General features: G+C 35.4%; 1 protein-coding gene across 7 annotated transcripts in view; it reads right to left on the bottom strand.

Annotated features, from left to right (window-relative positions):
* Diaph2 (diaphanous related formin 2) overlaps positions 1-15,211 on the bottom strand; it is a 979,330-nt gene that overhangs the window by 826,383 nt on the left and 137,736 nt on the right. The gene's annotated exons all lie outside the window — the stretch shown is intronic.

Genomic DNA, 15,211 nt, shown 5'->3' with positions numbered 1-15,211 from the left:
AAAATCATTATAATTTCTGATACAGAGAGAATTGTGGTTACATTTTATCACAGTCTGGCTTTTTTCTGATGTACAATATATCCTTAAACTTGAGATCATATTATCCTGCTATACATACAATTTATATTCTGTTTTTATTACTTAATACACTGTGAACATTTTCCATATAGTTAAATACAAAGAATATTTTTAACCATCATTCACTACTCATTTTAAAAATCCCTTATTGTTGAATAGTTGTGGTCTCTTCTCATTTTTTATTTTTAGAAATAATGCTGCAGTAAACATCCAAACACTGTTATCATATTTTTATATCTGCTTAATTAGGAAATTTTTCTAGAAATGGAATTGTGTGTCAATATAAACATTTTCATTATTTGTGTTTCATTCTGGTAAAACTCCTTCAATAAAGATTGTATCATATCGCAAAAAAGCCATCACGAAATTAAGAGTGCTCATGCTCTTCTGTGCTACATAAATCTGATAATTATAGATCTTTTTTATCTATTAAATTGTACCTTACAATTGTAATTTAACATGTATTTCTCTTATTACCAGTGGGGCTTAGCATAGGTACTTCTATACACACAAATATAAGTCCAAAAATATAAGTTATGTATTAATACTATACTCACCAGGTACATCATATAATTTCCACTTTGTGGATATTGTGCTCATTAACTTTGATTGTATTTCTATTAGGATATTTTTGTTGCTATAAGAATACTGATAAAGATATTTATTATAAAAATTTCCTTAAATTGTTCTAATTATTTACTATTTAATATATATTAAATAATATATATTACTCTTTATTCTTTGTTTACAAAAGCTCCTAATATGTGTACAGTAAAAAATATATATTTTTTTTTAATTTTTTAAAAAAATATATTTTTATATTTTCTACTTTTCTTATTTTTACAAAGCTTTCCTTCCCTCAAAAGCATGTAAATATTATCTACATTCACTCTTGTTTACATAGTTTTATCTTCATACCAAACATTCTGAAATGTATTCTCGTGTGATGTAAGAAATTAATTTATATTTTTCTCAAATACTTTGTCAATTATTCAAGCAACACTTTAATCATTTCAAATGTCTATAAATTTCTAAAATTAACAAAAGAGAAAACTCTCTCATCCTGACATATTTTATTCTCACAAATATAATACCAGCCACAGTAATTTTGAATGCTAGCAGGCTTTATTACCTATCTCTCTGACTATACATTTTACAGTATATGTTTGAAGGCAAACAACCACTCTTGAGTTAAAATGATCCCCTTCAAGCAAACAATTACAAGGTACAATTTATATGATCAAGTTCTTTTTAATTTCATGCACACTCCTACAGCAAGCCAGTAGGCCTTGGGAAAGTAGAGAAGAGAGAAGGACACATGACTCAGGAAATCAAATCCAGTATTTCTTTGTTTTAAAGTTGTACTGTTACAAAATGGTTGTTTTTATATTAGCAAGATAAATTCATAATACAAAAAAATAAAGTTTTATGTGAATTTGATAGCTTCTTATGGCTAATGTCTATGAAATCCTCGTCTTTCATAAGATTTAACTGCACTTTATATGCAGTCTAAGAAAGAACATAGTTCAGAAACTTTCGAAAAGTCAAGACAAAATATCACAGCCTAGAAGATATGTCTTTGATACTTTAAAAGCACCCAAAACAATGTCTTTGATACAAAAATCTAAAGCACAATACAATTTTCCCTGTTGTGAGCCCTGTATGTGGGAGACTTACACCACAATGTATTGTATAGATAAACGAATTACAGAACTTTAGAAAACAGAATTCAAGGCATCTTTATAGTGTTTTCAAAGTAAAAATAACTTTTTTTAAGAGCTAAAAGTCACAGCCAGTATAGTATCAGTATCAGTGACAGCAAACTATCACAGTTATAGTCAGTCTTTTACTTCAAAAAGCCATAAAATTCACGTACTAGAATTATATAGTCTTCAAATTATGGAAGAATCATTGATACTAGATTTAAGACTTAAAAGTTGTATTCTGGCCATGAGGAGACTTAAAAGAAAAAAAATCATCACTAAAACTTAAAAGCCATTGTTCTTTGGCATTTTTTCAATTCCAATTTTTAACAAAAGAGCCATGCACTGCTACAGCTATATCTCTAACATCTATTAGAATGTACAGTATATAGCAAGCATTCAATAAATATGTCTAGAATGAATCAGTGAATGAAAGAAAAACTTGAATGAATAAACAGTACGTTTTAAATAATGAATGAGGAAACAAAGATGCTTACTTTAACAGGTCTAGTCTTCTGAAGCCTTGTGGAGAAACACAAACTATAATTAGATTTTACATTTCTACTTCTCAAGAATTTTGTACCATATGTTATTAATCATAAGGTATCTTAACCAAAGAAGTTGTATTGATTAGCTTTCCCACTGCTGAGACAAAATACCTGTAATTTAAAGGAGAGGTTTATTTTGTCTACCAGTTTCATTTCAATACATGATCAACCGGCCGCAAGTAAGAAACATCATGGCTGTAAGGAGACTAGTCCTCCAAATCCTTGCAAAAGTAACTCCATCTTGTAATGGGCCAGTGTTTGGCTGGCCAGTGTACCCTCATCAGGTGCTGAGTGCCAGGCTGCAGCATAAAAAGATGATCCACATCTACAGATTGACATTGCTTGCTGAAATCAGCAGAGTTCCCAAACAGGATGGGAATGGAGTACATATAACTTTTCCCAAGGACTCTTCTTACTTTTGATCCTGCTTTGGCTGTTTTAATTAGTGCCCTATAAAAACAGTACCTTAAGAAAAGGGGATTGGCAACTTCATTAAAACTGCAGCACAGAATTTGTCCCCTGCTCTGTAAGTAACTCCTAATAAACTCGTTTACTTAGCTGGAATTCTCCAAGTCATTCTTTGGACAACTGGTACCCTCTCAGTTTGGAAGGAGTGGTTTCCTTTAGGTATCTCCAGGAAATTTACAGAGCAGTGGCAGAAGGGTATGGCAAATGAAAGCTGTTCAACTCAGAGCATCCCATAAGCAGAGAGAAGAGGAAGAGTCTGAGAGGAAGGGGCTAGGGATCAGATACACCACCAAGATCATGCTCCCATGCCTCACCCACAAGTGTGCTTTACTAATCTCTTAGGCATCCCTTAATCCAGTCAAACTGACAATGAGCATTAACCACCACACAGAGGTAAAATACTTGTATACTGAAAACTATAAAACTTTGTTGAAAGAAACTAAAGAAGACACAAAGAAACAGAAAAGAGATCCATGTTCGTCTCTGACTTAAAAATATACTACAAAGCTACCATGAAAAAAACAGCATGGTTCTGGTAAAAAAAAAAAAAAAAAAAAAAAAACAGACCGGAAGATCAGTGGAAAAGATTAGAAGATGCAGAAACAACTCCAAACACACTCAGCCACCTTATCTTTGACAAAGGAGCCAAACACCTTCACTGGAAAAAACATAGCCTCTTCAATAAATGGTGCTAGGAAAACTGGCCAAAGATTAAAACTAGACCTATATCTCTCATCATGCACTAAACTAAAATCAAAATTGATCAGCAATCTAAATATTAAAACAGAAACACTAAATCTGCTGGAAGATAGAATAGGTAGAACTCTTGAAGACATAGGTGTTGGCAAACTTCATGAACAAAACGCTCATCACACAAGAAATATTACAAAGAATCAACAACTAGGATCTCATCTTATTAAAAAGTTTTTGCAAAACAAAAGAAAGCACCAACAAAGTGAAGAAACAACCCACAAAGTAGGAAAATATTTTTACCAGCTGTTCCTCAAAGAGCTAATATCTAGAATATGTAAAGAACTCAAAAAAATCTAACCCTCCCCAAATTTAAAGACCCAATTCAAAAATAGGCATCTGAAATAAACACTTCTCAGATGAAGAGGTAGAAATAGCAAATAAACATATGAAAAAATGTTCAACATCACTGGTCATTTGAGAGATGCAAATGAAAACAACGCTGAGTTTCCACCTCACTCCAGATAGAATGGCTGCTATCAAGAAATCAGCCAATAACAAATGCTAGCGGGACTGTGGGGAAAGAAGAGCCCTGCTTCACTGCTGGTGGGAGTGTTGACTGGTGCAACCACTGTGGAAATCAATATGGAGATACCTCAAAGAACTAGGACTGGAAGTCCCATTTGACCCAGCTATTTCCCAAAAGAGTTAAAAAAGTGTTAAAAGCATCATACCACAGTGATATATGCACACCCATGTTTATAGCAGCACAATTTGTAATAGCTAAATCTTAGAAACAGACTGAATGCCCATCAATGGATGAATGGATAAAGAAAATGTGAGTTTTTTATACAACAGAGTACTACTCTACCATAAATAAGGATAAACTTGAAACATTTCTAGGTAAATGGATGCACCTTGAAAACATACTCTTAAGTGAGATAAACTGGACACATATGGTTAAACATTAAATTGTTTCTCTGCTGTGAGAAACCAAAAGGTAAATAAGGACCAAAATATATAATAGATATTGGGAAATAGGAAGAAAATGTTCAACTGGGAAGGTGAATAAGGGTAGGGGGATGGAGGGGGAGGGTAGGAAGGAAGGAAAGAAGGAAAAAGAAAATACAAGAAAAAATGGAAACAAAGCTTTTATAAGTAGGAAAGAGAAGAGCGGTTGAAGAGAAGGGAGGGGACTAGGGAAAAAAAGAAAAATCAAGATGTATTACATACAGGTATAAATTCCCTATGATGAATGTGATCATTATGTGTATCTAAAATGTACCAATAAAATTAAGTTTTAAAAAGTGAAAGATTTATGAGACTTGAAGAGAAACCAGAGTATAATAAAATTCATTTTTAAAAAGAGATCCATTTTGATGGATTAGAAAATATATTGTTAAAATGCTAATATTATCCAAAACAATCTACAGATTGGACACAATTTCTACCAAAATCCCAATGCTATATTTCACAGAAATATAGAAACAATCTTACCATTAATAAAGAAACAAAAGTCTCCAAATACCAAAAAAAATAATAATAAAAAAAAACCAGGAATAAACCTTTAGAACAAAGCTAGAATCCTTTCAAAACATTGCAAGGTTACAATAATCACAACAGTATGGTACTGACATAAAGACAGACATATAGGTAAATGGAACAGAATAGAGCCCATGAATAAATAAACCCACTCCTATACCACCAATTGATCTTCCACAAGAGTGCCCAGAATAAATAACAGGGAATCGTTTCTTGGTCTTTTGGCTAAGATCAAGTATAAATAACAGGGAAAGAATAGCCTCTTCAACAAATGGTGTTGGGAAAAGTGCTTATCCACACACAAAAATCAACCCAGAAAAGATTACAAACTAACAAAACACTTGAACCTATAAAGCTCCCAGAAGAAAACAAGGAAGAAAGATTAATGACATTGGTCTGGACAATGATTTCTTAGACATGACACCAAAAACATATGCAATAGAACAAATATAGGCAAATTGGAATATATCAAACTAAATCTTTCAATATAAGAAAGGCAATAATCAACAGACTAAAAAGGCATCATGTGGTACATGAGAAAATATTTTCAAACTACATCTAATAGAGGGTTAATACTGAAACTACAAGAAACTCCTACAACTTAACAGAAAAAAAAAAAAAACACTTTTTAAAAGTGAGCAATGACTTCAATAGGTAATTCTCGAAAAAAAAAAAAAAAGGACATATATGACCACCAAGTATACGAAAAAATTCTCAACATCACTAATCATCAGAGAAATACAAATCAAAAGCACAATAAGAAAACATTTCATACATGCCAGGATGAATATTATCAAAACACAAAACAAAACATTCCAAGAAAATAATAAGTATTGGTGAGGCTGTGGAAAAATTGGAAACTTTGTTCCTTTTTGTTAAAAATATAAAATGATGCAGGCACCACCATGGAAAACAATATGGAGGCTCCTACAAATACTAAAAATAGAACTACTATATGCTGAAGCAATCTTACTTTTATGTATTTATCCAAAAGCATTGAAATCAAGATCTCCATGTAAGATTTGCCTTTCTATGTTCACTGCAACATTATTCACAGTAGCCAACATATGAAAACAACCTAAATGTTCATCAGTGGATAAAGTAAACTTATATACATGCAATACAATTTTTTAGCCACTAAAAAAAGGAAATCCTGTTATATGCTACAGTGTGGATTAATCTATTGGAGGACATTATGTTAATTGATATACACTAGTCACTGAGGACAATAGTGCATGAATCCACTTACATTTAAAGTAATCAAATTCATCAAAGTAGAAAGTAGAATGGTAGAGTCAGACATGGTGGTGCATTCCTTTAATCCCAGCATACTGGGAGGTTGAGACAGGAGGACTGAAAGTTCAAACCCAGCCAGGAAAAATTAGTGACTTATTGAAACAATATCTCAAAATAAAAAAATTTTAAAAGCTGAAGATGTAACTCAGCCTGGATTCAATCCACAGGAGAGGAAGGGAGGGGAAGGAAGAGCAAGAGAAAAAGAGGAAGGAAGAGAGAGAAGAGAGAGAAGAGGGAGGGAGGGAGGGAGGGAGGGAGGGAAGGAGGGAAGGAGGGAGACCAAAAGAGAAAGAAGGAGAAAGAAAAAGGATGAGGGAAGATGGGAAGGAGAGAGAGATGAAGAGGGGAAGGAAGAAGGTGGAAGAGGGAGGGAGGGCAAGGGAGAAGAAAGGGAGAGGGAGAGAGAAGGACAGAAAGGGAGAGAGGGAGGGAGAGAGGGGGGGAGACTGACTATAGGATCCAATCTGGCAGCATAATCCTCCTCCCACCTCCAGCAGTTAAAGCAGAAAGTTTCCTCCTTCAAATGCCTTTAAAATATATCAATAAACGGTACTATTCAAGGCAGTATAGGGAGTATATCTGAGTGGAGATAAGAGATGAAAATAAGATCCTTAGCACTATATAATTTTAAAAAAATCAACAACAAAAGAAAATTTAAGACAAAATGATAGAAATAGAGAACTTATAGGTGGTATCCTTAATAGTCATAGCATCAAACTCTAATCTTACAATCCAATGGCAATGATGATTTTTGGTGTTAGCTGCGTTTCTACTAGGATTCTTAATTTTTTTCTAAATATGGTAGTTCAAATGTATTTCCAGCTAAATTTCAGGCAAAGTACCAGTTAAAAATCTACACTATAACTTGCTGTACAGGCCTTCTTTTATTCAATAAATATCTTAATAAAAACATTTAGAGTAGGAAAACATTCACGTTGAAAATGAAATGCCTTCTTTAACAGACAATTAAGCATAATCACATTTATATGAAGTGCATACATTTTTATTAATACATCTTTACATTCCTTGTGTGGAGTTGGTACATGTACATAATATATCTTAATTCCTTTCTTCATCCCTTTTCCCTTCCCTCTCTGCTCCCCCACCTGTTTCTTGACCCCCTTGCTTTTTTTGTACATATTGGCAGTATACAATCTTTGTAATCCTTGTGTAGAGTTGGTACATGTACATTATGCATCTTTTTTAAAAAATTCTTTTATTGGTACATTTTAGGTATGCAGTATATTTACATTTCTCATTGGGAATTGTACCTTTACATGATGCAGCTTGGTTCTTGTGTTTTGCCCCATTCCATGCACTCCCTTCACCCCTCCACCCTTCGCAATTTACACAGACTTTGTTTCCATTTTTTCCATTTCCATAATTTTTCCTTTCCCTTCTTTCCTTTCCCCTACCCTTCCCACTTCTCCTACTCCTTTGGACCTTTTCTTCCTATTTCACATAATCAATTATTCATTTTAATCATTGGTACATATTAGGTATACAATAAAATGACATTCATCATTAGAAATTTGCACTTTTACAAAACTTCTCTTGGTTCTTATTTTTCACCATTCCCCTGCCCCTCCTTCAACCCCTCCATCCCTCCCTATTTACAAAGATTTGTTTCCATTTTTCCATTTTCTCATATTGATTCCATTCCCTTCTTTCCTTTCCCCTACTCCTTCCACTTCCCCTTCCCCTTTGCCCCTTTTCTTATTTTACATTAATATAACTTTTAGTCCTTATTTACACTTTCAGTTTCTCACAACAGAGAAACTACGGAGTATTTACACATGTGTGTCCTATTTATTTTGCTTAAGAGTATGGCCTCAATAGGCATCCATTTAGCTATAAACGTCTCTAGTTTCTCATTTTTTATGGCTGAATAGTACTCCATTTTATAAAGAAAAAAACACATTTTCTTTATCCAGTCTCCAGATGATGTTCATTTAGGCTGTTTCCAAGTTTTAGCTATTACAAATTGTGCTGCTATGAACATGAGTGCACGTATATCACTGGTATGATACTTTTAATTTTGGGGGGAAGATACTGAGCAGGGGAATTGCAGGGTCAAATGGGACTTCGAATACTAGTTCTTTCAGGTATCTCCATAAAGATTTCCACAGTGATTGCACCAGTCTACACTTCCACCAGCAGTGGAGCAAGGTTCCTCTTTCCCCACAGCTCCGGAAGCATTTATTATTGGTTGATTTCATGAGAGCAGCCATTCTATCTGGAGTGAGGTGGAATCTCAGCATTGTTTTCATTTGCATCTCTCGAATGACCAGTGATGTTGAACATTTTTTCATGTATTTATTTGCTATTTCTACTTCTTTGTCTGAGAAATGTCTGTTCATTTCAGATGCCCATTTTCAGATTGGGTCTTTAAATTTGGGAGGTCTGATCTTTCTAAGTTCTTTATAGATTTGAGATAGTAGACCTTTGTCTGAGGAAGAGCAGGTGAAGATTTTTTCCCACATTGGGGGTTGTCTCGTCACACTGCTGGTGGTTTCTCTTGCTGTGCAGAAGCTTTTTAATAAGAAGAGATCCCACTTGTTGATTGTTTGTGCTAGTTCCCGGGCAACTGAGGTTTTGTTCATAAAATCTTTTCCTACACCAATGTCTTCCAGAGTTCTACCTAACCTCTGTTCCAACTGGTTCAGCGTTTCTACTTTAATATTTAGATCTTTGATCCATTTCGATTTTATTTAAGTGCATGGTGAAATATATAGGTCAAGTTTTAATCTTTGGCAAGTTGAAACCCAATTTTTCCCGCACCATTTATTAAAGAGGCTATCTTTCCTCCAGTGAGGGTGTTTGGCTCCTTTATCAAAGATGAGATGGATGAGTGTGTCTGGTGTTGTTTCTGCATCTTCCAATCTGTTCCACTGGTCCTCAAGTCTGTTTCTTTGCCATTACCATGTTGTTTTTATCACAGTAGCTTTGCAGTATAGTTTCAAGTTGGGGATTGTGATAGCCCCTGCCATGTCTCTGTTACCTAGAATTGCTTTTGCTATTCTGGGTCTCTTCTTGTTCCAAATGAATTTTTGGATTGTGTTCTCAAGGTCTGTGAAGTATGCTGCTGGGATCTCAATTGAGATTGCACTGAATCTATACAGCAGTTTTGGAAATACAGCCATTTTCACTATATTGATCCTTCCTACCCAGGAGCAGGGCATGACTTTCCATTTTCTGATATCATCTTCAATCTCTCTTTGCAGAGTGCCATAGTTTTCAGAGAAGAGGTCTTTGATTTCTTTCATTAGGTTGATTCCTAGGTATTTCAGTTTTTTGGATGCTATTGTGAAAGGAATTATTTGCCCTATTTCTCTCTCAGTGAGTCAGTTATTTGTGTAGAGGAAAGCTAATGAATTTTGTGTTGACCTTGTATGCAGCTACTTTACTGAATTTGGTTATTAAGTCTAGAAGACTTTTGGTGGAGTTCTTGGGGTCTTCTATATAGAGTATCATGTCATCTGCAAATAATGACAATTTGACTTCTTCATTTCCTATCTTTATTCCTTTTATTTCTTTCTCTTGTCTAATTGCCATGGCTAATGTTTCCAGAACTATATTGAACAAGAGTGGTGATAGTGGACATCATTGTCTTGTTCCTGATTTTAGTGTGAAAGATTTCACTTTTTAACCATTTAGTATGATACTGGCTGTTGGTTTTTCATAGATGGCTTCTATCAGTTTGAGGTAGAGACCATCTATTCCAATTTTTTGTAGGGTTTTTATCATAAATGCATGTTGGATTTTGTCAAATGCTTTTTCTGTGTCTCTGGAGATAATCATGTGGTTTCTGTCCTTGGCTCTATTGATATAGTGTATTACATTGATTGATTTGCGTATGTTGAACCATCCTTGCATCCCTGGAATGAATCCCACTGGATCAGGGTATATGATCTTCTCGATGATATTCTGCATTCTATTTGCCAGTATCTTATTAAGGATTTTTGCATCTATGTTCATTAGTGAGATTGAGCTATAGTTCTCTTTTTCGGTTGGGTCTTTCTCTGCTTTGGGGATCAAGGTGATGCTTGCTTCCAGGAATAAATTTGGAAGTATTGCTTCCCTTTCAATTTCATTGAAGAGTTTAAACAATAGTGGCAGTAGGTCCTCTCTATATGTCTTATAGAATTCAGCAGTGAAGCCATCAGGACCTGGGCTTTTCTTAGTTGGTTAGTTTTTGATTACGTTTTCAATTTCATTGGTTGATATTGGGTTGTTTAGAATTTTTAGGTCTTCTTTGTTCAACTTTGGTAATTCACATGTATCTAGGAATCTGTCCATTTCTTCTGTGTTTTCCATCTTATTGGCATATAGGTTCTCGAAGCAGATATTGATGATCCTCTGGATATCTGTGGGGTCTGTCATAATTTCACCCTTTTCATTCCTAATTGCATGGATTTGGGCCTTTTCTTTCCTTTTTCTGATAAGGTTGGCTAAGGGTTTATCAATTTTGTTGATTCTTTCAAAGAACCCACTCTTGGCTTCATAAATTTTTTGTATCATTCTCTTAGTTTCCATTGCATTGATTTCTCCTCTGATCTTTATAATTTCTTCCCTTGTATGAGCTTTGGGTTTGTCCTGCTCTTCCTTTTCTAGAAGCTTGAGGTTCACCATCAGGTTGTTTAATTGGGCTCATTCTGTTTTCCTAATATGTGCAGTCACTGCTATGAATTTCCCTCATAAGACTGCTTTCATTGTGTCCCACAGATACGGATATGTTGTACTGTCACTGTCATTTAATTGTAGGAACTGTCTGATTTCTTCTTTAAATTCCTCTGTGACCCCTTGGTTATTCACAAGTGTGTTGTTCCATTTCCACGTGTTTATGAAATTCTTGCAGTTGCTTTTGCTATCAATCTCCAATTTCATTGCACTATGGTCTGATAATATACAGGGGATAAGTGCAATTCCTTTGCACTTACTTAAACATGTTCTATGAGTTAGTACGTGGTCTCTTTTGGAGAATGGCCCATGTGCAGCTGAGAAGAATGTGTATTCTGATTTTGTGGGGTGGAAGACTCTGTAATCATCTGTTAAGTTCATTTGTTCAAGAGTTCGATTGAGTTCTAGTATTTCATTACTTATTTTTTGTCTAGTTGATCTATCTATTTGTGACAGTGAGGTATTGAAGTCCCCTACTACAACTGTATTTGTACATATATGACTTTTCATGTCTGTTAGTATTTGTCTTATATAGTTGGGTGCACTAGTGTTTGATGCATAGGTATTTATGATTGTCATCTCTTCCTGATTGATTGTTCCCTATACAAGGATGTAATGTCCTTCTTTGTCTCTCAATCAGTGTTGGTTTGAAATCTACTTGATCTGCAAAGAGGATAGCTACTCCTGCTTTTTTTCGGGTTCCTGTCACATGGAGTATTTTTTTCACCTTTAATTTTCAGTCTATGAGTTTCCTTTTGAATGAAGTGTGTTTCTTGTATGCAGCATATTGTTGGATTTTGCCTCTTGACCCATTCTACCAGTCTATTTCTTTTGATTGGTGAATTGAGACCATTACTGTCAATGGTTATAACTGATACATACTGAGTTATCATTGTCATAACTTTTTCTTTTTATTGAATTCTCCCCTTTTACATTTAATTTCTTGTTGTGCCAGATGGGTTCATTCTGCTGTGCTTCCTGGGGTTGTGATCCTCAATGTCTGTTCTTAGGATATTGTGTAAAATTCTTTGGAGTGCTGGTTTGGTATTCATAAAGTTCCTAAGGTGCTCTTTGTCATGAAAGTATCTTATTTCTCCATCAATTTTGAAAGATAGTTTTGCAAGGTACATCAATCTGGGTTGGAGGCTGTTTTCCCTTAGGGTTTGAAATACATCACTCCAAGCTCTTCTTGCTTTGAGGCTTTGCGTTGAGAAGTCTGCTGTGATTCTGATGGGTTTTCCTTTGTATGTGATTTGTTTCTTTTCTCTCACTGCTTGTAGAACTTTGTTCTGTTGGCTTTCTGGAATCTTAACAATTATATGCCTATGTGTAGATTTTTTTGATCAAGGCTATTTGGAGTCCTATATGCCTCACTTATTTGTATGTCAAATTCTTTTCCCCTGATTAGGAGGTTTTCTGCCATTACTTCTGTGAAGAGTTTTTTTTATGTCATCTGCACTCTCTCCTGTTTCTTCGTTGACTCCAATCAGTCTTATGTTATTCTTCTTTGCATCATCTAGCAGCTGCTGGATTGATTTCTCGTGGTCACTTACAATTTTAAAGCAGTTTTTCTTTTCCTGGTCACTAATTGCAATCTTATCTTCTATATCTGAAATTCTGTCCTCACATTGGCTCTTTCTGCTGTGTAGACTTTCAATGGAGTTTTTCATCTCCTGGAAATCTATTTGCATCTGTTTTATGGATTCCATTTGTTTCCTATGCTGGGATTCCATCATGTTCCTCAGCTCTCTAGATTTATTAATCATGTCTTGCACTATGAACACAATCTCTGCTGTTATCTGAGAAATTATTTCTGATTTCATTTTTTCCAGATCCTCTTTTGTTGCCAGTTCAGAGAATTGAGGTGTTTGAGTATCAGAGTGTTCCATCTCATTTCCCTTTGGTGTTTGTGTAGGTAATCTGGAAGTTTGGTTTTGAGACTTGTTTACGTGTCTTTTCATTTCAACCGGGGTTGAGGGGGGATTCTATTGTCGCCCACGCGGCTCACCTCCTCTGGGCTGGGAATGGTGGAACGGCAGCCTGGAAGCCACTACCTCTGGGCTGGGAGAAGTGGAATGGCAGTCAGGAAGACCTTTCCTCTGGGCTGGGAGTGGTGGAACAGTGGCCCGGAAGCCCCTTCCTCTGCCTGGGAATGGTGGAATGGTGGCCCGGAAGCTGCTACCTCTGGGCTGGGAGCGGTGGAATGGCAGCCTGGAAGCCCCTTCCTCTGGGCTGGGAGCAGTGGAACGGCCTACATTATGTATCTTAATTCTTTTTTTCCAACCTCTATTCCTCCCTCCTCTTATCCCTCCATTTCTTGATCCCTTTCCCCTTTGACAAAGATTTATCTATTTCCTAATATCTATCTTTTGTCTTGTTCTTTAAACTTTGGGTTTCTCATATAAGAGAAACCATGCAATATTTAAGTATGTGTGCTCCACATCATTGACCGGTAGATAAATGCAAATTAAAACAACACTGAGATTCCATATTACCCTAAAAAGAATGCCCATCACCAAGAAATCAAATAATAACAAATGCTGGAGAGGCTGCAGGGGGAAAAGGAAACCTTTTACACTGTTGGAAAAAGGAACCCTTCTACATAGTACAACCACGTTGGAAATCAGTTTGGAGACTACTCAAAAATGTGAAACTAGAAATTTGATTTCACCCAGCTTTTCCCCTTACAGGTATCTTCCCAAAAGAGTTAATGACATATTACAGTGACACATGCATACCCATGTTTATAGCAGCACAATTCATAATACCTAAGTTTTGGAAGCAGCTTATATGTCCATCAACAGATAAATGGATAAAGAAAATATGGTATTTACACACAATGGAGTACTACTCTGCCATAAAGAAAGATAAACGAGTCATTTATAGAAAAATTCATAGGTTACACCTTGAGACCATAATGTCAAGTGAAATAAATCAGCACATACATTTTAAAATATAAACTTAAGGAAGATTAAAACTAGCTTTGTAGATATATTTGATTATGAGGTGGGAAAGGGAAAGAATGAACAAAAGTTTAACTTCTGCCTTGCAGAAAACCTTTTGTCACTATAACTGTAGAATCCTGAGTACTTTTTAAAGTGATGCAAGTACTGCTACAATGGATGGTATTTTGTAAATTTTACCATCTTTATCTATTCCATATCCATGCTTCATTTGAGTTCAATTAATGCTAAAAGGGATACTGCCTATTTACTGAGTATTTTTTATATCAGCACCATCTCAGAGAGAGATGAGAGTGGGAAAGATAGCACCTTTATTACTGTACTTAGGAACTAGATTGATAATACAGAGCTTCATGAAACTAAATCTTCCAATTTAAAAATGGGCCAAACAATGCACAATTTTTGAAACCAACTGTTCTTTGAGATATAGTTAGTTACTTTTCCTTTACATCAAAATCAACCTCAAAGTGGGCTCACATATTTTGTAAGATCTATTTTTCTTTTTGGTATTTTTACAACATCAAGTCTCATTTATGCTAGACAGAACACAGGGGAGTCTTCCCTTTGTCAATATGAGCCTCAAGAACCAGCTTCAATCTAAAAGTCCTGTCCATACTAATTTAATGCCCCCTATCAAGTTTCATGATTCTTGGCTCACTTTTTCTTCTGCCTAACCTTTTTTTTTTTTTTTTTTTTTTTGGTACCGGGGATTGAAGTCGGGTCCTTGCACTTGCGAGGCAGGCGGCGAAACCACTGAACTAAATCCCCAGCTCACTTCTGCCTAACATTTTAAGTCATTTTTCCTAGACCAGAATCTCTTCCTAGGCCTCAGACTCTGTGTCCCAGTTTCCTAGTACAAAAGTAATTAACTGGGTGCCCATTAGACTGAGGCAACTCTAGAGTCCTGAGTCCCTGTGTAAGCAAACCAAAACCCACCTAATATAAGCAATCACATTCTAGGAAAATGAGACTTAAGCTTAACTAATCAGAAACCACATTAACCTCTATGTACTTTTCACTGGAATGATCCAAATAAGGCTACTGCTCCACTTTAACTAATGAAATATTTTCTTTGTCCTGCTTCTATGTTTATGCAAATAAAAGCCTTCCCCTTGTGTTCCTTAGATGGAGCCCTAACACTGCTTGGACTCTGGCTTTTTCCAACTGATGAATCTTCTGCCAACCAAACTCTAAAATAAACTCTTCAAAGTTATCTTTTTATAGTAGACTCTTTTGTTGTTGC

This window comes from Heterocephalus glaber, unplaced genomic scaffold (assembly GCF_053883595.1).
Source record: "Heterocephalus glaber isolate CG9 unplaced genomic scaffold, H.glaber_assembly_v1.0 deba00001613, whole genome shotgun sequence".
Classification (NCBI taxonomy): Eukaryota; Metazoa; Chordata; class Mammalia; order Rodentia; family Bathyergidae; genus Heterocephalus; species Heterocephalus glaber.
Note: the sequence above shows the minus strand (reverse complement) of the source record. Positions and strands in the feature narration are given on the sequence as shown.